This window comes from Sciurus vulgaris (genome assembly GCF_902686455.1).
Source record: "Sciurus vulgaris genome assembly, chromosome: 4".
Taxonomy (NCBI): Eukaryota; Metazoa; Chordata; class Mammalia; order Rodentia; family Sciuridae; genus Sciurus; species Sciurus vulgaris.
The window spans coordinates 134,338,242-134,362,447 of record NC_136464.1 but is presented as its reverse complement, the minus strand read 5'-3'; positions in this window follow the sequence as shown (position 1 = coordinate 134,362,447).

Below are 24,206 nucleotides of genomic sequence, written 5' to 3'. Positions count from 1 at the left end.
TTTGATGGTTGTTGGAGAACCACAGCCCTACTGAGTGCTTTGAAATGGTGTTGCAAATAACTTTGTATTGCGATAGACTTTCTACATAAAGTTTCAATATATGATTACAGATAGATGCATAATTTTCTGATTTTTTATTCCTTTATTCTACATAATAGCGTTTCATTATAAATTATGTTTAAATATGTTATTAAAAAGTCAAAATTACTATGAAGTATAGGCATAATAGGATAGCCTCTTAAATTGCACATCACATCCTGGCAGCCTATAGTTATAAGCACCTACCAGATATTACACATTAAAAGCATTTGGGTTCAATCACTCATAAAAATAGATATGAGAATATTGGCTGATTGCATTCATGCAAAATCTTTGCACCTGAAACTATTGACTTGAATAGCATATTTAAAAATTTGGTTTGAAAAACATGGCCCAGGAATTGAAATTTTAGGTAATTTTTCAAAACCTCTTATGATTCATTTATATTTTTCCATCTATGTATTTTTCAAGTTCTTTCTTTTGTGAATAAGATCGAATTATGCCAAAGCCTAGATGTTAAAAGTATTCCTTAAGCTTACCTGCATTCATACATATTATTCTGCTTGATATTAGCAATAGCATTTATATTGTTCTGTGTTTCATGGTCTTTTCTTAATGTACATAGTTTTTTTTATTGTGGTGCACATCTAATCACAATTGAGAGCTGTACATGGGAAGAAGTAAAACATAAATTTTTAAAATGCACTAAAAATTCTTCTCTCCTGATCCGTTTCTGATTCTTCCATCACTACTATCCAGTCTTTTTTTTTCAGTCTTTACAGAATTTTTTTTACATTTAAAAAAAATGGTTCTAATTAGTTATACATGAAAATAGAAAGCATTTTGACACATTGTATACAAATGGAGCATAACTTCTCATTCCTCTGGATGTACATGGTGCAGAGTCACACCAGTAGTATAATCACAGATGTATATAGGGTAATGTCTGTCTCCTTCTACTGTCCATCCCATCCCTACCACCCCACTCCTCCTCTCTCACCCCTTTGCCTTCATTCTTCCCTACCTGCCACCCCACCATGGATCAGCATCCACTTATCAGAGAAAATATTTGGTCTTTGGATTTGGGGAATGAACTAATTTCACTTAGCATGATGTTCTCTACTTCCATCCATTTACCTGAAAATGCCATAATCTCATTCTTGAGATTGAGTAATATTCCATTGTGCATATATACCATATTTATCCATTCATCTGTTGAAGGACATCTAGATTGGCTCCATAGTTTAGCTCTTGTGAATTGAACTACTATATAAACATTGGTTTGACTGCATCACTGTAGTATGCCGATTTTAAATTCTTTGAGTGTAAACCAAGGCGTGGGATAGCTGGGTCAAATAGTGGTTCCATTCTAAGTTTTGTAAGGTATCATCTCCATACTGCTTTCCAGAGTGGTTGCACTCTGGAGTCCCACCAGTAATGTATGAGTGTACCTTTTCCCCACATCCTTGCCAATACTCATTATTGCTTGTTTTCTTGATAATTGCCATTCTTACTGAAGTGAGATGAAATCTTAGAGTAGTTTTTATTTTTTTTCTCTAGTTTCTAGAGATGCTGAACATCCTTTCATATATTTGTTGTTGGATTGTATTCCTTCTTCTGTGAGGTGCCTTCAGTTCCTCAGTCCATTTATTGATTGGGTTATTTGGATTTTTGGTGTTAAGTTTCTTGAGTTCTTTATATATCCTGGAGATTAGTACTCTATCTGAGGTGCATGTGGTAAAGATTTTCTCCCACTCTGTAGACTCTCTCTTCATATTCTTGATTGTTTCCTTTGTTGGGAAAAAGCTTTTTTAGTTTGAATCCATCCCATTTATTGATTCTTAATTTTACTTCTTGTGCTTTAGGAGAAAAACATCACACTTTGATTCAGTAGTTTCAGAAGTAAGTAAAATATTTTATGTTCAACTAATTTGTCATTTAAATGTTTTCTTTGCTTTCTTCCACAAGCCTATCTGCTTAAAAATTCTACAAATCCCATCATTTTATTAAAATGCCCGTATTCACAAACTAAATAAAAATATATCTTAATTAATATTTATATCAGGGTTAAACTTCTTATATTTCAAATCACTACATGTCATTATATAGTTAGCATCAGGACATCAGAAACAATTTTTTTTATGTTTTAACAACTTAGGACACTCAATAATTCTTAGATAACAATTTCACTGAGCCTTTATGAAGGTTCAATTTTCTGGATAATTTGTCAGAACAATTCTCAAAATGTTAAAAATAATAATTATAGTATTTGGATATTTTTCATTGCAAAACATTGCCATAAGGGTATTTCATTTTTGTTATATATTTTAAGAAGTTCCATGTTATCATAGAAATATATATGTATTTTGATAACCAAAGTGTAATAAGTTATAGTTCTACATTTAACATTATTTAAAAGTGCATTCTTCTGTAGGAACAAATTGTCATTAAAGATGTACCAATTCAGTAAAAAGAATTAAGATAAGCTGTCAGCATGATCAAATATCATAATATAAAGGCAGATAGATTATACACTTTCATATTATATAAACAATATTCCTAAATAGCAGGAAAATGTTTAGTAACTACCCCTTCATCCTCAGGGTCTCACACAACATTGATTATTTTTATATCTGAAGAATAGCTTGTTATTGCAATTCAAGTCATTTCAAAACTTGTACTGAAAGCAAATTTTTGTAGTATAGTTATAGAAAAGATAAAAAAGAGTTAGTAACCAAAAATGCTGACATATCCATAACTCGACTCCTGCAAACAGGCTTTGCTATAATAAAGCACAGTTTTATTAAGCACTTAATTAATTGCCACATTAAAATGATAGGGGCCCAACTCATAAAATGACTTATGAGAACACAGCTTCCTTTTGCTGTGTTAACTGAAAATGAAAGCTGTACACACCATTTAATTAAGAAAAATGTAATCAAGAAATAGATCGTGTGGGTGTTCAGTTTGGGAAGCGAAACTTGCAGGTGTGAGGGACAAAGAAATGTGATCATGACAACATTAGTCAAGAGTGCCATTCACTGAAAGTGGCTAATAAGCTAAAGTTTCATAGGCGTACCAAATTGAATTCCTTTCACATACTCAGAACTTTTATGTTGCAGATTTTCCTGATTTTTAATTTTCAATTTAGTGTTGTCCTTAACAGCATATACAGTAATCCTAAATTCAGAGTCAAAGGCAGCTAAATAATAAGAAATATTCAACTTCATGTGCTTTTATAGATACTGTGCTGAGGATTTTTACATGGATTAATTTTTATTTCTTTCAATAAGGCCTTTCATGTTCATTTCAATTTTACAAATAGCAGCTTAGCAACATTAAATACCTTTCCCAAAGCTACAAAACATGTAGTGGAGAAGATGATTTCTAAAGAGCCAATAGACATAACAGCACAGTCTGTGCTTTTGAACTTTATGCCTGTTGTCAGTGTTTTTAAATTGAATAAAACCTGTGAGGTAGTGGTCATTTCCAAAGTCTCTAAGACAGGTAGTCACAGTCCTATTTATAAAACACCCTAATTACTACAAGTTGACATCCAGAAAAATAAGCAAACAAAAAACAGAAGAAGATGACAAAGAAGGAACTGTCATATCTGTTTAGATGCAACAGGTTTGACTGAAGAAGGACAGGAAATGCAGTTTTCTCTAGTGACTAGTCTAAAAGCCACATAGAATTATCCTTTACCAGAGTTAGGAAAACTTTAAAGCTTATTTTTTGTCTCACTTATAAAATCTTATTATCTATTATGCCCTTTATATTAATAAAATGAAAGATATATTTGCCTTTCCTAAAGAATACAAATTCTTTGGCTCCCCCAGTTTTTTATTTCTGTCATTGAATTATATGCAAGAGTGATTCATCATATCTTCATCAAATGCTAAAGAGAAGTATGTTTTTCTCATCTCATTCTATAAAGATTCTTTATCAAATTTTACCTTTTCCTCTTTCTCATCAGGAAAACATGCCTATATTTTAGCTTTCACATGTATCTGAAATCTGATTTTTAAAAAGTGCCATAGTAGAATAATGAAATCATGATTTGCAGAATAAATTATTTACCAAATTCCAAAATATTTAATGTTATAAAACATGATACTAGATAAAATAAAATTGAATATTAAAATCTAATATTACTCATCAAATATTTTTCTTTTAAAACATTTTTCATTGGGGAGTATAATTTAGCTTGAAAATTAAAATTACAGAAGTCATTTGTCTTCAAATCCTCAAGTCACTTGATTGTTGAAAATAAGAGTTCTGTTTTTAACACATGTCTAGGCAATTGAAACAAATAATCTTGACTACATTAAATATCACTATGCAAATTAACTGAACAATCAGTATTTTCTAAAGTAATATTACAAGACATTTTAAAATATCAAAATCAACATGTTAGAAACATAAATAGAAACAACTTAAGGATCATGAAATAACAGAGTCAACAAAAAAATACAAGAACAATAGTCTCATGGAAATAGTCTTTCTTGAGTGCATTTGGAATTTAAAAATAAACAGGATTAAAAAAAACTAGTTTACCTGATTTTCTACAAAGCACCTGAACACAAATAATATAAAAGCAAATTTGTAAAGCTGTTATTTGATTCTGAGTCCCTTATGAATGTTCAAAATGGTAACCAACTAAGGATACATTTAGCAGTTCATTGTTTTTCAAAGAAGTTAATTTATTTGCAAAGTTTCTGTATCCAAAGTTCTGCTTAAATCCTAAGGAGTATCTATTAATAACACCCTCCTTGGAAATAAACTGACTCTTTAACCCACTAGTAAAATCATGTTAAATGAGTGGCATATGCATATTTTGCAAGCATTATAGATTAAATGCGTGTAAGAACATGAATTGTGACAAGTGAAATAGTTTACCGCTCTCTGAGCCTTTTATAGTCTCTGTCACATATGTCTCTTTTTTCCCTACCTTACTCCTTCCTTCCTATCTACCTTGCTTTCTGCCATCTATCCTTCTGTTTCTTTTCATTTTTGTAATATTTTTAAAACTAAAAAACATAACCAGCTCAAGGAACATCAAACAAACAAAAACTATCACTGGTCATATTTGGCCCACAAATAATTTCCTGAATCATGGTCATTACAAAAATCACTTCTTCAAAATCAAGGTATGGGTTACTCAAATTAATGAAGTCATGTCTTCTTATTCCCATTCTTATGATCAGGATTTAGTGAATATTTAAAGGAACAAATAGTAAATATTTTAAACATGAATAACATACAGTATATGTTGCCCTTTTTCAACTGTCATAGATTTGTACCACATAAGCAGTCATTGACAAGAGGTAGATTGATGGCTGTGACTATTTACCAATAAAACCTTATTTATAAAACTGTGGCTTATGTTTAGACAAATTTGTAAAATTAATGTTTATAGCGACTTTATTTGTAACTGGCAAAACATGGAAAATTCCTTGGCATTCTCCAGTTGGTGATTGGTAAAACAAATTGCAGGAGATTCATTTATGGAATATTTCATGAAAATATAAAAGAATCACTTGTGATGAAACAACTTGGATGAATCCCAAGGCAATGTGTTTAGTGAAAAAAAATAAAGCAATTTCAAAAGTCTACATACTTTGTGTTTAAATTTCTAAAACCCTACTCAAATGGAGTATAAGCTAATTATCTTAAGGAGTCATGGATGGGAGAGAATGGACATGTTTGGCTATAATATAGAACAAGAAATCAATTAAATAATTAAAATATTTTTACAATAAAAAAATGGGGAACTCAAACAATATTAACAGAAGATACCAAAGCAAGCTTAAATAAATTTTTTCAGACCTATATACTATTCAAAAAATTTCTTATTTACATTGATCACTCTTATCATTCTTCCCTTTTACACATTTTCTTGACATCATTTCTTGTTAATGAGTGTTGTTAATATTTCCAGTTTTAAAAAAAAGAAACACTTTTACTACTGAAAATACTCAATGCATTTTGATCAAGCATTAAAGGTTTCGACACTGTAAGGTGATTCAGAAACTACAAATAGGAGCTACTTATGTTCTTTGACACAGACTTTTTTTTTCTAATTTTTTATTGCAATGAATAAAAATTCAAAGATAATGAGTGACAGACTGGTTTTATCTGCTACAAAACATTAAATTTTCTTCCTTTCTTTCTTTCTTTTATTCTTCCTTTCTTTTATTCTAATCAAATGCAGGACAAAATGCTGCTTTATATAAAGTGTCCAGATTTGGGTGAATGACAGAGTTTTTTAATTGTCTGAAGTTCCTGATCCCCAGATTAGATAAGACTGTATTGCTACTTACAGCAAAAATTTGGTGTTGATTAAAATCTGGAGTTAAGTATCTATAGGTAAAGTAAGATAAAGTACTACTTCATCTTAAAGTAAGATGAAGGTAAAGTACTGCTTCCTGCATTAAATAGAAATAAGTTTAGGGTTCTTTTATTATTTGTTAAAAGGAAGAACTCATGTAAAACAAAGATATTGAATCACAACTTCCCTTTTCCAGTTTGTAGACTACAGTGGAAATATTTTTCCTTTGCCTTTATTGAGGTATTATTTTATAGAATCAAGTTCAACTAGTTTATGTGTATAGATGGATGAGTTTGGAAACTGCCTACAACTGCATGATCAGCACAGTTCCTGAGATAGTTTCCTAACCCAAAATGTTTTCTCTTACTAATTTGCACCATCAATCCACTTCTCATCTAAAAACCTAGATAATCATTGGTCTGCTTTATGTCACTAGAATTTTGGATTAGCCTAATTCAGTAGAAATAAATACATGCATGCTCTTCTGTGTTTTGCTTCTCTTACTTAATATATTAGTTTTAGATATGCTAATATATTTAATATTAATATTATATGTTTTGCCAATTCTGAGTGGCATTTCATATTATGCTTATATCAAAATTATTTCCCTTATTTATCAATTAATGAGCATTTTTCTACTAGTTCTTAACAAATAATTCTACTAATAATATACAATTACATATTTGTATGTCACATGTATTAATCTCAATTAAATAAATATCTACAAATGGAACTGTTGGATTTTAAGGTACAAGTGTTTTTAATTTTAAGATACTGTCACACAACTTTGCAAAATAGGTTTATCATTTTGTATTTATACCAGTGACATATGAGAGTTCCAGATGTTCAAACTTCTCAATAAAACTTCTTATTATGGGCTTTTCAAATATAATAATTTTAATCATTTGGAAGCAAAAAGCCAAACTAATTTGCATTTCATAATGAATAATAATGCTAACATTTTTATGTTTTTTGTAGTATATTTATAGGTAACCTTTTGTGAATTAACTATTGAAAGTTCTTTCTCCTTTTTATACTTGTTATCTGACATTATAAAGTAATATAAGAACCCTGAATATTTTGAAAAAATTTGTGCAATTTTAATATGAGGAGGTTAAAGAAAAGATAATAGGGAGAATATATTTAAGACAATACTGATCAAGCACTTTCCAAAATAAGCAGCAGATACCAAAACATAGATTCAGGAAACTCAGCTAACATGATACTGCTAAACAAAACAAAGCTGGAGGAGTTATATTAAACTAAAACCCATTTCAGAAATATTACCTCAGATAAAGAAAGATGTTACATTATGAATAATGGGTCAATTCCCCCTAGATATTTGACAATCCTGAGTGTATATGCACCTAAAAAAGTATGCAAATATATATGAGACTAGGTAGGACTGAATAAAGAAGTAAAAAAAATCCACTACTGGAATGGGAGACCTCTGTATTACTCATCATTTATTGATAGATCAAACAGGCAGAAATTCAATAAAGATATAGTGAATTGAAAAGCACTGTAAGTCGGCTTTATCAAATGATACTCATTGAAAACTTCATCCAACCTCAGAATACACATTCTTCTATTCTTTAGCTCTTTCTTTCTTTCTTTCTTTCTTTCTTTCTTTCTTTCTTTCTTTCTTTCTTTCTTTCTTTTTTTTTTTTTTTTTTTTTTTTTCCTTCTTAGTATCAGAAATTGAACTCTGGGTCACTCAACCGCTGAGTCACATCCCCAGTCCTATTTTGCATTCTTTGTTTACAGACGGGGTCTCACTGAGTTGCTTAGTGCCTTGCTTTTGCTGAGGCTGGCTTTGAACTTCCCATCCTCCTGCCTCTACCAGCTGAGCTGCTGGGATTACAGTTGTGCTCCACTGCACCTGGAGAGATCAATTACATTCTTGTTCATAATGATTTTAATGGACTAGAATTCATGTAAATTAATTCGAAATTGCAGTATAAATATATTGGAAAATTTGGAAATGAAACAAAATATTTCTAAAACAGAAAATAACACATGAGATCTCAAGAAACATTTTAAATACCACAAAGTACCTGAAAGTAAAAATACAATGTATCAAACTATGTGGGATACTGCATAAACAATGCTTAGAGACAAATTTATAGAAAATCTTGCATGCATAAAAAAGAAGCGTCTGAAGTGAATACCATAAGCTGCTACTAGGAATCTAAAAATCAAATAGCAAGTTAAACCCTAAATGAGCAGAAGAAAAGAAATAATAAACATTATAGCAGAAATCAGTGAAGATGAGCCAGGTGTGGCAACATTCCTATAATCCTAACTACTCAGATGCTGAGGCGGGAGGATGGCAAGTTCAAAGCCAGTCTGGGAAACTTATCACGACCTATCTTAGAATATGAAAATAATAATAAAATGCTTAAGTATATAGTTATGGGTAAATTGCCTCTGGGTTCCATCCCCACTATTCATGAAGAAGAGGGAGGAGAAAGAGAAGAAAGCAATCAATAAATGGGAGGGCATCAAATGAAAAAGCTTCTCCACAGCAAAGGAAACAAAAGTGTGAAGAGAGAGTCTATAGAACAGGAGAAAATCTTTGCCACCTGTGCCTCAGACAGGGCTTTTATATCCAGGAGAGAGAAAGAACTCAAAAAACTTAACACTAAAATACAAATAACCTGATCAATACATGGGCAAAGGAACTAACCAGATGCATCTCAGAAGAAGAAATACAAATGGTCAACAAATATGTGAAAAAATGTTCCACATCTCTAGCAATTAGAGAAATTTAAATTAAAACTATATTGAGATTTCATCTCACTGCAGTCAGAATGACAATTATCAAAAATACAAGTAACAGCAAAACAATATAGAATTTCAACAAAAACAAAAGCAGTGTGTTTCTAAAGGGATTAATAGCTAGACAGGAACCATTCATGAAAATAATTCTTAGAAAACTAGGAATAAGGATACTTTCTTAGTTAAAGAAAAAACTACCAAAAAACGCAAACAAAGAAAACTTCAGCAAACGTCATTCTTTCTTTATAGAAAGACACTGATCATATTCTTCTTCAGAAAGGAAAAAAGGTCAGAATGTTTTCCCTTACAGGCCCTATTAAACATAATTGTGGAAAACCTAACTAGTATAAGAAGGTAAGAAAATTGAGTACATTAAAAAGAACAGAAAGAAAGAGACAAACTTTTTATTTTCATAAAAAAATATTGTGTAGGAAAACTCCATGTAATAGATAGAAACATAAACCAAAAACATACTAGAACAGGTAAGAGAGTTATACAAAGTTACAGTATACAGAGAAAACATACGGATGACAACTGTCCTCCCATATAGTAGCAAAAAAAAAAAAATTAAATTAAATTATTTAATAGAATTAAATTCTATTAAATATACCATAAAAAAGTCACACACAAAGCATGAAATACTAAAACATATGTATAAAGCCTAAATGTAGAAAATTATAAATATTAATAAAATGATTTTAATATATCTAAATAGATGGATAGAAATTCCTTGTTCATAGACTGGAAAACTCAAAAGTTTGAAGATGTTATTTGTTCTCAATTTGTTCTCTTGTTATTTGTTATTTGTTAATCTAAGGATTCAAGGTCATCCTATTAAAATCTTGAAAAATTATTAGTAGGGATCAACAAACTGATTCAAAGTTTATGTGGACAGGCAATAAATAGACCTGTGACAGTAAACACAATACTGATATAAAGAATATGGGTGGAACACTCACATTATAAATTTCAAATGTACTGTATCATAGATTAATGGAATATAATATATACATCCTGGAGAAGGACCTAAACAAACATAAGCAAACCATCACAAGCAAACCTGAAAAGGATTTTTTTTTTTAATACAAAATACTAGAACAATTGGATCCAAGCACAAGAAAACCCTACATTCAATTTAACAGGGATATTCCATGTAACATAAAATATTACTCAAAAAGGGATCATAGACCTAAATGCAAAGTGTAATACTCTAAAACTTCTGGAAGATAACAATGAAGAAAATGCACATAATTTTGGATTTGGTTATGAGCTTTTAAATACAACATCAAAAGGAATATCCATTTTAAAATGATATACATTTTAGAATACCTTAGCCTTATTAAATTTTTAAAAATTTCATTGAAAATCTCTGTGAATAAAATGAGAAGATAAATAACAGCCTGAGCGAAAACAGTAACAAAATGTATCTCTGATGAAGGACTTGTGTCCAAAATATAGAAAAACTCTTAAACTCATCAAAACAAAACAAAACAAACAAACAAAAACAAAAACAGAAACAAACAAAAAGCAATTGAAAGGAAAAACCTCTGAAGAAAACCTCCCTAAGGAATGCATACAGCATCAAATAAGCATATGCAACATGTTCAATGTCATTTGTCTTTAGGGAGTTACAAATTAAAACAAGTTGCCATTATATATGTTTCATAGTGGTTAAATTAAATATAAAACAAAACAAAAACTGAAAATATGTACTAAAAATGTGGAGCAGCAGGAAGTCTCATCAGTTGCTCATGTGAATGCACATTGATAAAGCCATCTTGTTAGACAGTTTGGCAATTTCTAACAAAATGAAACATAATCTTGCCATATGCTTCATCAATTGCATTCCTAAAAATGTATATAGTGATTTCAAAACTGTGTCCCCCAAAAATCCGACATGTGAATGGAAGATTCATCATAATTTCATCATTGCCAAAAAAGTGGAAGCAAAGAAGATATACCTAAAGAGGGAAATGAAAAAACAAATTGAATCATATCTATACAGTACAACAGCATCCAGAAATAAAATGAAATGAACTCTCTCACCACAAGAATAAGAGGATGAATCTTAAATTCTTGCTAGGTGAAAGAAGCTTGTGTAATTAAAGCATACTATATGATTCCCGTTATGTAATTTTTATAAAACTACAGCAACAGTAATCAGACCGAATTATGAAATAATTTCACCAAAGGGTGGGGGAATAAAAGGCTGACCTAAGTAGTTTCGGAAATAAGTGGTATCTGTGAAACTAAATGCCAGATAATTCTTAATAGCATACTGTAGTTTTCTCAGCTGGGTTTTTGTTTTTTTGTTTGTTTGTTTGTTTGTTTGGAGGGGGTGGTATGGGAGTGTATGTTAACAATTCTGAAACCATTATATATGTGTATTGTAATTGAACAATTAAATAAGTGAATAGAAAGTTGTTGGAATCAGGTATCTCATTATTGCAGGGGAGAATTTATAAATAAACAACAGAGGGAATCTAGAAAAATCTGTGGTGATGGACTAGAGTTTGAAATGTCAGTGTGAATTCATATTCCATCTGTGTCTGTTACACACAGAAATACCTATAAACATATATATTCAAATGAATATTTCCTTGCTCTGTCACCTAACAGAAGCCAGAAGCAGCAAATACACCTAGTACTTACCCTGGTCTCTAAGATCATTTGCCAATAAATAATATAGGGCTAGTTGGAGAAATGACAATTCTAAGAAAAGGAAGAAAAATACAGAAAATGAGCATGGAACATCTTGTATTACAAGATAGGATGAAAGTATGTAAAAAAAAAGTAGAAAAAGTAAAAAAAAAAAAAAAACCCATAACGATAGGGTTACGCAAAAAGAATAGAAATCAACTGAAAAAGTACTCAATTGACAAACCTGCAAAAATCTAGTAACAAAATACATAAAGTAGTGTGGAGCCATGATGAAAAAGTAAACCTCCATGAGCCTATACTGATGCAAAAAAAAAAAAAAAAAAAAAATGGTTATATAAATAAATATTAGGAAAATAAATAAATCCATATAATATACATAGATACTTCATTCTTCAGGAGATAGGCAAAGTATCCCTTTCTTAAGTATTTTTCTGTGCAGTGATTTCATTTTAAAGAGTAAATGAGAAGAGTTAAAAATAGTAACTCTATGACACAGAAACCTAATAAACATTACCTCAATCCAGGTGATTAATATTAATATAAGATGCTAAGTCATATTGATGGTGTATGCTCTTGGCAAAAGTGATAAGAATAATACTTTACCTTTCTGGTCCTCTTCCCCAAACATATTACTCTGGTGTAATCATAAGCAAAATATCAAACACATCCTAATGTTTAATAGTCTAGGAAATATCTGGCCAGTATTTATCAAAACCATTAAGGTTGTCAAAACAACAAAAATTTGAAAAGCTGTCACAAACATGAAGAATTTTACAAAGAATGACATGGAATCCTGGAATAGGAAGAGGATATTTAGAGAAAAAATAAGGAATTCTGAATTAGTGTGCACCCTAATAATAATATTTCAATATTTTTTCATTAATCAGAAAAATTCATTGTTGTGTATAAGAGAATTTTCCATACTAGTGGCTTCTTTCACTTACAATATGTTTTAAAGTCTTAGCTACCTGGTAGACATTTAGGTTTTCTAAACTTATTGGATATTATGAGTGATGCCATTATTAACATTTGCATGCTAGTTTTCATATGGACATAATTTTCTACAAGTTTTCTAGTTTATTTTATTCATTTCAGTTCCTTTGTTGGGCTTCTTCTAACTAATAATCACCGAGGCTCTAGTTATTTTAATTTCATAAATGATGTAAGTATTAACATATAACTATATCTTATTTTTAACATTTTTATACATCAGAAAATATTTGGAAACATTTTCTTGCATCATAACATACACAACTTTTGTATTATAATAAAAAAGGAAAGGAGACACATAATAGTCTTACCTATTAGTAACAGTTGAGAAATCCTAGAGATGATTGATTGACAAGATATCTATATCCAAATGAGATTCATAAATTTTTAGGCAGAGCTTTTCAATGTATTTGTCATATCTGCTTCCTTCTCATGTTATCCTAATTATAAGTATTTGAAAAGAAGATATTATATCTTATGATTCATATCCCCATCAGAAATGTTAATTTCCTTCTTCATGAATCTGACATATGTGCTATATAGTTGAGAACAACTCTGATGAAGATGTTAAAAATATATAAGTTGCTTTACTCTATCTTTCTTTCATAGCACCTCTAAAACATAATAAGGATTAATAGGGGAAAGAATTCCACATAAACCTGTAGCAGTCTCAGCATTTTATAAGCAACAATACTCCATTACTTCAAACAAATGATCTGATTAACATTGATGCTGAAAATCTGAATAAAATAGCGTGACTAAACACCTTCAGCAAGTGGAGCGATTAACACTGGACTATAATTTCTGAAAATAAACAAGCAGATTTCTTTATGTATATTAGTCATCCCTGTTTTATGGTTTTTGTGTTTAGTTTTTGTTTGTTTTTTTTTTTTTTTTTTTTTTTTTTTATTGTGTTTTGGTTTGGTTTTTTTTTTTTTTTTTTTTTTTTTTTTTTTGGTACCAGGGATCAAACCAGGGGTGCGTAACCACTGACCCACATCCTCAGTCCTTTTTTTTTTTTTTTTTTTTAAATATTTTTTAATTGTTGATGGACCTTGATTTATATGCGGTGCTGAGGATCGAACCCAGGGCATCACACATGCAGGGCAACCACTCTACCACTGAGCCACAACCCCAGCCCCTCAGTCCTTTTTATTTTTTACTTTGAGACTGAATCTCTGCTAAGTTTCTAAGGTCTTTGCTAACTTACTGAGACTGGCTTTAAATTCAGAATCACCTGCTTCAGTCTCCTGATTCACTAGAATTATATGTAAGCACCAAGGCACCCAGCTTCCTGTTACTTTCATATTTTCCCAAACATTAGTGTGTGCTTTATAAGTTTTACTTCCTTTTGCAGAGTAACTCAAACATTGTATAATCATAGAATTATAAAACAAAATAACTTTATTTTTCCATTTTATAGGATAAAAAGGCAACTTCTAAAACAGGATTGCCATCAATATTCAATAGAAACAGAAGTAGTTGTATTGTAATTTAGTACAAAGTTAGTTTAATTTAAAGAAGGAGTTGACACATTTTAAGATACCAACATAATTGTTAAACAATTCATGTGTTCTTTATAGGCAACATATGTGTGATATAAGAATGTTCTCTATTGGATTTGGGGGTTTTATTTGTTTATGCTGAATATAATTCTTATTAAATTTGTTTGGAAAAAAAATAATTGGTATTATGTTGGGTGTCTTCCCTAGCTTAATCTTGTGCTCCTCTTTTCCTGTTCATAACTTTGGCCATAAATTAGCAGCTAGCTACTTTATTTCACTAATTCATCAGTTTATTTATTCACAGCACAGACAAAACATCTGTTATGCAGCAGACACTGAATTTTATTAGTTAGACCATCTTTTTTACTCATGGAAAATGAGGACTCATAGTACTTGAAGCTCCCTTGGCACCTCTCCTGCTGACCCTTTATAAGTCATTTTAAAATAAATTGAAAGGAGGCAATTATGAGATAAAATAGCTTATGAATTTTAGGACATAAAAATAAATAAGATAAAATATTCAAAAGAAAAAATATGGCATTTTTTTGCAAATAAAGATAATATTCACTTGATATCTGGCCTCTACCAGAATGTCACATTTATGTATATTTTAAAATTGCTAAGAGTAGATTTCAAATGTTCTCACCACAAAAATTGATAAGATGATAAGATGATGGATATTTATGTTTGACTTAATCTTAATAGAGTATATACATATGTCATATCACTTTGTAACACAAAATGATATACAATTATTTGTAAATTCAATGTAAAATAATTTAAAAATTATCATGAAATCAAACAAATAGACAAAAGACACAAAAAAATGCAGTATCATATGAGTTGGTCATATGACCTCAAAGGAATGAAAATAAATATTCCAATAGACATATTTAGATGTGCATGTCTATCATTAATGAAATTCTTTCCCCAGTTGTACAGAGTACATATACTTGAAATTACGATAGAAATAAAATTGATGGAATCATTTCCATTTAAGCTGCATACATAGAAACTATGTATCCAGGTACTCATTTAATTTGAAAATACATTGATGAATTATAAAACTAGGTTCACAGTTTTCAGCTTGTATTACATAATAGAAACATTTACATTGATCTGCTATGGAATTCAGTGAGGAATCTCAGCCCCCTTCTATGTTTATCAAATAATGTGTGTGTCGATTAAAACTATAAAGAAATCAAAATTTCCTTACTAATTACATCTTAGACTTTCTGGTTAGTTCTTTAACATAGTTAATGCATTTTCTGAAATTAAAAAAACCCATAAAATGAATATCATAATTTTCATTTGACAGAAATTACTGTCATTTAAAATAATGCAGCTTGTTAGTATATTTTATAATATTTCCCTAAAGTCTTATTAATCATAATGCTGGGGCTGTTAGAATGCTCTGTGAACTTTTTCCATAAATTAGAAACTATATTAGAAATGAAACAGAAATATACAGGTCAATAAATACACTCATTTGGTGACAAACGAAAGTAATTTGGAGAAGAGCATTTTGACTAGGCTAACCAATTCTTCCATCACAGCCTAATCACAGTTTATCACAGATTAGGCCAAGATAATTGAATCAGACTTCTACCTATATGAATACAGTCTGCCCTAGTAATGAAGAAAACAATAACAACAAAAACTACAAATCACTGAACTTAGGTAGACATTTGAAAGATGCTGAATGCATCTTTACATGATGATTTACAAATCATCAGGTCCCTTCTATCATACATACCAGTTAGAAACTATGTCATTACTCCTCACTTTGGGTACACAAATGTCAGGTTGAATAAAAGGTAAATGTTGTCTATATCCACAAGGATGAAGCTGCTAATGATGGGTCAAGAAGGAAAGTAGTATAAAGAAGGTCATGACATGGATTGTTTATTCAATGTTTGCCTTGTATTGTATCTACCATTTTTACATTACATTACATTTCTTTGTATTTCATATCCCAGAAAGAACTAACAATAATATAAAAGAGAAAAAATAGCCATGTTATAAAGCACTTCAAAGGGAAAATAGAAACATTCTCAAGGTGCTAACGATGTACAAAAACTCATTCTTCTTAAATAAAAACTGCTAACATTGAGGAAAACACAGGACATCTTCCAGCATGACCTGTTGCATAGATAAGCTATCTCTAGTATCAGAACACAACATTGCAACTGCCATATCAGCAGGCTTTTGAACATGTGCAATGACTGAATTGTCAGCATTTATATCTGTTCTATTTTATTTAATTCCCTAAAGAAATTAAGACAAAAATTCAATATGTATTAGATTTCACATTTAATTTGTTGTAATAAATTTGACTTTCACTTAACAGCTATCCACATATATTTAAGAAAAAAAAATGTATTTCAAATGTACTAAAATGAAAGTACTTTTCAACTATTAATTTATTTGAATCCCAATGGGCAAAATAGTCCCCTACTTTACTATTTCTCTATTCATTTACTCAAAAAAAAAAAAATGGGTGTCTTTGCTATAACAGAATATAAACTATACGCTAAGGAATACAACAAAATAAGAATTTTTTTTTTCCTTCATGAAAGTAGATTTTCAAGGGAATGTGTCAGTAGTGGACAAAGGAGATAAAATAAATAATACACAGTGATTTATAGAGAGGTGAACAAAGACCTATGGAATCAGCAGCTTAGACAGTTCGGGAATGTCCTGTGGAATATCAATGCAAGTAATATTTGAAATATACATTAAAATTAGAGAATGCTCATGATTTTCCTTTAAAAAAAAAAAAAGAGTAAGCTTTGGGAAAAGGAAGTCATTTGATATATAAGACTGGAATATAGGGATATTAATGAGAAAAAGTATGAAAGTTGACCCCAACCTCATGCTTAATATTAAAATTATTTCAAGATTTATTATGAACAGAAACAAAAAGCTAAAACTTTAAAGACATTAGGAGAAGATAGAAAATGTCTTTATGACTGGAAGTAGGCAACATTTTTTTAGGACCAAGAAAGCAACAATAAAAACAGATATATTTGATCTCATCAAAATTTAAAACAACACACCAAAAAGCTTCATTAAGAAAATAGGGAAGTATGTTAGGTACTGAAAGAAACCACTCAAAAAATAGTAATCACAAAATAAAAATAATAGGCATTTGTGCTATATAAAGAACTTCTGAAACAATTTACAAAGGTGGGGGGAAGATGCTTTTGAAAGAATAGGAAATTTTAAAAGATGTATGAGTGGCCACCAAAATAATAAAAATGTGCTTAACTTCATCAATGATCAGACAAATTTATATTAAAACCATAATGAGTCATCCTCATCCCCACCAGAAGATTTTTATTAAAAAACACTATCAATATCAAATATTGACAAAAATAGATGAACTTGAAACAAATATAAATTTTATTTATTGATATTAAGACTGCAAAATGGTACAACTCTAGGAAAACATCTGGTACTGGTTTAGTTTACTTTCTAATTAACTAAATATACACTAACTCAAAGAAACATCATTATGGTTTCTTTGCATCAACCTTAATAAAAATAAATTATATGTCCACGAAATGACCTATCCATGAATTTTTGTATTGAATTCACTCATATTATGCAGGACTCAAATTGGATGAGGCGTCCATCAATAGAAGAAGTGATATATAAATTTTGGCATATATCACTTAGATTTAAAAAAAAAAAAAAAGAAATTGCTTATATACCCAATAACAGATGAGTCTCAAAATCTTCATCCTGAGTAAAAGAATTCTCACACGTTTATATATTCCATCATTATATTTATATGAAACTCTAGAGCAATCAGAACTATGGTTGAAAAATCAAGAGAGCAGTATTTGCTTCCAGTATAAAGAGAGAGAACTTACAGAAAAGAGTCTGGGAGAATATTCTGATATGTTGGTAAAGATAGAGATTACATTTTCCAAAATTCGAAGACTGTATGTGTATTGAATGTCTAGTTAACTGCACTTAAATTTGACTTCAAAAGAAAAGGACTCTAAACAAATAGTAGTAAAAGTAGTTAATTGTATGCATATTGACATATTTAGCAGAAATTGTTATATACATCTTTTTTTTTCCTTTTTGTAGTATTGGTATTGAACAGAGGGGTGCTCTGCTGACAGCCATCTATGAACCATTTGTGTAAATTGAATGATTCTGGAGTCAAAAGCAGGAAAGTTGCTATCTTGGGAACTCCAGGCAGAAATCCCCTAGTGTGAGACCACCCACTTCATGCTAACATCCTGAGTACTTACCTCTCAAGTTTGAAGCACAGCCTCCCTGGGATGGGAGGCTTGCCCAATGCCAATCGACCTATTTACTTCAAGACCCCTGCCACACCAAGAAACGAGTACTGAAACAAGACTCCTCCCACTGAAACCTTATCCCTACCTCTGATGTCCTCCCCCTTAAATAAAGAATTGGAGCCTTTTCTGTTGTTCAGTTCCAGTTCCTATCAGGACTGGAAGACCCATCAGACTCTCTGCTTTTTAAATCTAACTTTTAGCTTTGTCTCTAATCTTTTACTGATTATTTTAGATTCTTTTATTTTCTAGTTGGTTCACACCTCCTGAGCAGGAACCTACCCTGTTAGGTTGCTGGTCACTCCTTCATAGTGCTCTACACTGGGCCACATCCCTAGACCTTTTTAGTTCTGAATTTGAGACAGGATCTTGCAAAGTCTTTTCCTGGTCTCCAACTTGTGATGCTTCTGCCTCAACCTCCTGTCTCTGGGATTACAGGTGTGAGCCACCACGCATGGCGAACAGAAACTATATACGTGCTTGAAATTTTCTTAGCATGTATCAAAAATAATATGAATTTGCAAGCAATATAGGATTGAATAGAATAAAAGATATGAAATGTTAATAGTTTAATGGTAGGATATATATGCTAGTAATCTGGGTGTTCAATTATATAAGACTTACATATTTTTATGTTTGACAATACTCATTTTTAATGTCATAAAAGAAACCAAAAAACTAAAATTAAATTTGGAATGGATAGCATTCTAGAAAGATGGATGAAGAAACAGTGGCAAGGATGGTTAGAGGAAATATTGCCTTCTTTAGTTATTTCTTTCAAACTTTCAATTATGAGAAGTTTATTGCAGGATATCACTGTGTGCCTAGACTTATATAAAAATATGTTTATTGTGTAAATTAAATATTAGACAACAAGGCAATTTTTACTACAACAGAGACTACTTCTGTGCTATCGATATAGAAAAAGAGTCCCTCAGTAGATCTGGAGAGTCAGACTAGTATACTCAGGGATGATGCGGCTTACACACATATTGATGGTAAGTACAAGTTAACTATTTTAATAAAGGTAAAAAGCTTAGCTCCAAGAAGAGAACAAAATGTATGAATGTATAACAGTTAGAAAGAACTACATTTTGGGGGAACTGAAAGTACTTCAAAATTAATTTAGGAATAATTGGAAGCAGGGCAAGAGGGAAATTGATTCTTGACCACTAATCCAAGACATTTTCAAAAGAATTCTGTTAAGTTATGGGAAAATACTTATTATGGTATGGATAAGAGTGTCCCCCCCAAAACTCCTGTATGGATGATTAGATTATGAGATCTGTAATCTAATTGAAGGATTAATCCATTGACTGGATTAGTAATTTGAAAGGACTATTGTACTGGGTGTTAACTGTAGACAGGTAGAGTGTGACTGGAGGAAGTTAGGTCTCTGGGGGTAGACCCTTCTAGATTAGGTCTTGTCCTGAGCTTCTCCCTCCCTTGCCCCTTCCCTCTGTTTCTAGGTCACCATGAACTGAGCAACTTTCCTCCACCCTAACTTTCCACCATGGTATTTCTGCCTCATGTAGGGCCCAGAGCAATAGAACAGGCTGAATAAGGACTGAACCTTTGAAATCACAAACCCAAACTAAATTTATCTTTTTTTCCATCTAAATCATTCTTGTCAGGTATTTTGGCCACTAGGACAAAAATCTGACATTATAATGATTCATTTCATTCATAGATTCCTTCTTTACTGTGTTCTTAGTTACTATTGTTTAAACCATTACCACTTAACAGTTTAAAATGAAACCCAGTTATCTCACAATTTCTTTGGGTCAGTAATCCTGGTACTGACTTACATGAATGGGTTTTCTGCCTCAGGGTCAAGTATGAACATTGTTTTGACTAAAAATTAAACAAGTTCATTTGGGGAGGAATCAGTTCCCCAAAATACTTTTATTGTTGGATATATTTTCTGCTAGGTTTTTTGAACTGAAATGGTTAAGTTCCTTAGGTGACCATTGAACAGAAGCTATACTCAGCCCTTTGCTATGTTAGTTTCCCTAATTTGGTAACTTCCTTAAGCAAAGTTAGCAAGAAAGTGTCTGTTTGCAAGATTGAAGTAAATATAATTTATAATATAATTATAAAAGACTTGAGGTATTCAGAGAAGTAAGATACTCAGGGGGATGGGATTACACCAAACTGAATACCAGGAGTTGGAATTGGGAGAGTGGAACATATTATAAACTGCCCACCAAGCTAAGAATCCAATGAATATGGATATGCTTGGCATAGTTTTAGGTGCTGGGAGGGAACACAGTGATTAAAAAAAAAAAAAAAAGGTACCTAATACCTTGTTCATAAAAGTTAGTCTCCAATAAGAATAATATGTAAAATATGTGTTTTAGAATAATCTTCTTTGCCACATGATATAATATATTAAAGGAAGGTCTTGGAGATCAACAGATGGCCAGAGTAATCCAGATGAAAAACATAAGGTTGATATAGAGAATGTAGATTAGGGCAATTTCTAGTTTTGAACAGTTGATATCACTAACCAAAATAGAAGTGACTCACGTTATAGGGTAAAAGAAATGAATTGTTCGAATTTGTTGAATTACAAGTGTGTGAATGTTGACATAGAAAATTCTATTAAGCAATTTGTTTTAGAATTTCTGGAAATCTAACCTAAATCTATTTTGAGCACAACTTTTAAAATTAGATTTTAATAATACCAAATAAATTTGTCAACATGCATCCAATGCCCTTTTAATTTTGTCTTATTTTTTCTTTCTTTTTTTATTTAATATTTGACTTTCATGCCTTTCCCCTCCTTATTGCATAACTGCACACACGTAAACATCCTCCTACAGTAATGGGTTTACTGGATGTCTTTCTAATACACATTTTGCAATTTATTTATATACTATAAATTCACACATATATAAAATTATACTTCCAACTATACTCCATGCATTATTTTTTCATCTCTCTACTAGTCTTACAACAAATATAATTTTGGTTTCAGATTCTATATATTGAAATTCACATTAATAGTCTCATAAAAATCTCATTATATTTTTTACTTTTAAATTTAGGAATATACTATCTATCCGTATGTATAAATATAGTTCATTACTTCTGACTGCTGCAAAAATTTTCATCAAGTATATATACTGTTTACTTTCACATTCATCTCATGATAGACTAGTATTTTTACTCAACTCTTTCTCAACAAAACATTTTGGTGAACACTTTAATTGTTATTCATTCTGGATGTCTCCCAAAACTTTCCTGGGCTTAATGTCTTGGAACGGTATTAGTGATATATGGGATAGACACACTTTTAAATTTTTTAAATTATCAGTACATAATAATTGTGCATACTTAATTTTAATAGGTAATTTTAAAAAGTTTTCCTATAACTGTTCATGCTCTTATGAGTACTGAACATTATGACTTTCAAATATATACTTTCTGATGGGTTTACAGAATTACCTTATTGTATTTAAACTTGCATATCTTAAGTACAATGACCATGTGTATCTATCTACAAACTTACTAACCACTTAAAATAGTGGTTTCTTGGAGACTTATACAAACAAAATGTCAGATAATTTTATTGATTATTTGTTGGAGATTTTATGCATGAAATTTTGAATTTAAATTTTATAAGTATGTTCTCTTATTTTTACCCATAAATTAACTATTAGATACATGATTAAATCATAGTTAGCCATTTTTATATGACAAAACTATAAATATTTTCATTAACGGTATGTGCTTATTTGGTTCTAATGAAGAAATCCTTCCCATACTAAATACACTTTACTATTTCTGAACATGTTCTTAATTATGTGTATTTCATATATGGGTATTTAATTTTTTACCATTTTATATGAAAGGATTCAAATTTATTTCTTTCTTAGAATAAAACTTTTCCAAGTACTATTAGATTAATAATAATCTATCATTTTTCTGTGATGCTAATACATTTAATTTCATATCAAATATCATGGATATGTTTCTATGACCATTTCGTGGTCACTGTTCAAGTAATCTATTTGTGTTGCTATTGTTATGATTATTGGTATGTTGGTAACTGAAACTGAGTCCTTTGTTTTTATGCATGATTCATTAATTTTCTGTCCCGTTGTTTTATTTTGTCTTTTGTTTTGTTTTGTTTTCTGCAGTATTAGGGAATAAAACGAGGCCTTTGCTCATGCTAGGTAAGCGCTCTACTACTGAGCTAGTGTGCCAGATCTCTTTTGTTCTTTTAAATTCTATGTGATATTTATGTTTTACTCAGATATTCAAAGTAAATTGATAAGTGGGTCATTTTACTTAATTTATTATTCCTTTTGTCAGTACATATAATTATAATATTTCCACTTTAATTTTTTAATCCTCTATATCTCCTGGTAGATGTATGCATGCATTTCTATTGGGCTTATCTTTCAGGGTAGAGTTGTTTAGTCATGTTTTTATAAATTGAATCGTTTCTACTCAAAATTCCTAGATTGACGATCTAACCCCCAAAGTAACTAAATTTGGAGAAAGGCCTTTTAAGGAGGTAATTAAGAATAAATGAGGTTATAAAGGTGAATCCTAACTGAGTAGGACTAGCATCATTATAAGAAGAAGAAGACACTTGAAACTTTTCTCTTTCTCTGCATGCGCAGACAGTAGAAAGGGCAGGTGGAGACAAAGCAAGAAAGTACTGTCTGGCATTGAGGACGAGAGCCCTCACCAGACACCAACCTTGCCAGTGCTACTATATTGTATTTTAAGCCTACACAATTGTGAGAAAATAAATTTTGTTTTGGCTACTTAGTATTTGGTATTTTGCTATGGCAGCCCAGAGTAGACAAACACATGGTGTTAGTACATAATGACTAACACAGAACTATAATTTATAACAGACACCAGTGTGACCACTGCAAGGGTCCAGGTCAGTCCCTCTAGGTCTAGGACTAGGCCAGGAAGAATATTACAGACCTGACTCTAGGCAAGGTCACTGGAGGACATCAGTGGGACACATGCCCCTGGACCTTGTTAGCCATCCTTCCAGAATCTGGACAGACTGACTGCTGAAGGGCTTCCCTGCCAAAGCCAAACACTATGTAAAGACTAGAAGTACCCCTCCAGGCCAATTATTAGCAGAATTACATGCTTATTTCAGCATCACAAAGTCACATTCCAGGAAAAACAGTCCTCAGAAAACAATTATGTTCTTTTGCTCTTTGCAGAATAGAATGAATTGTGGAGTATCATAGTCTATTTCATTAATAGGAATTAATATTCTCATGTTAGCTTGAAATGACCTTTAAGTGATTCACTTAAATTCTTTGTTAGTGCAAGAGAAGCTAATAAACAAATTTATTGTATGTGATTCAAAGGTACAAAGTTTATTTGAAAAATGAAAATTATTTTTAGTATATCCTTCTACAAAATATTTTCCAAGATTGGCTGTTAATGAATATAATCACTTTAAACACATTCCCTCAAAGAAAATATTATTAATGGTACAAAAATTAAAAATGTAATGCATTATAAAATATGTAATTAATTTTATTTTAAAATATTAGCTTGAAATCTTATTTTCACCTATGCTAAATATGTGGGTGGCTG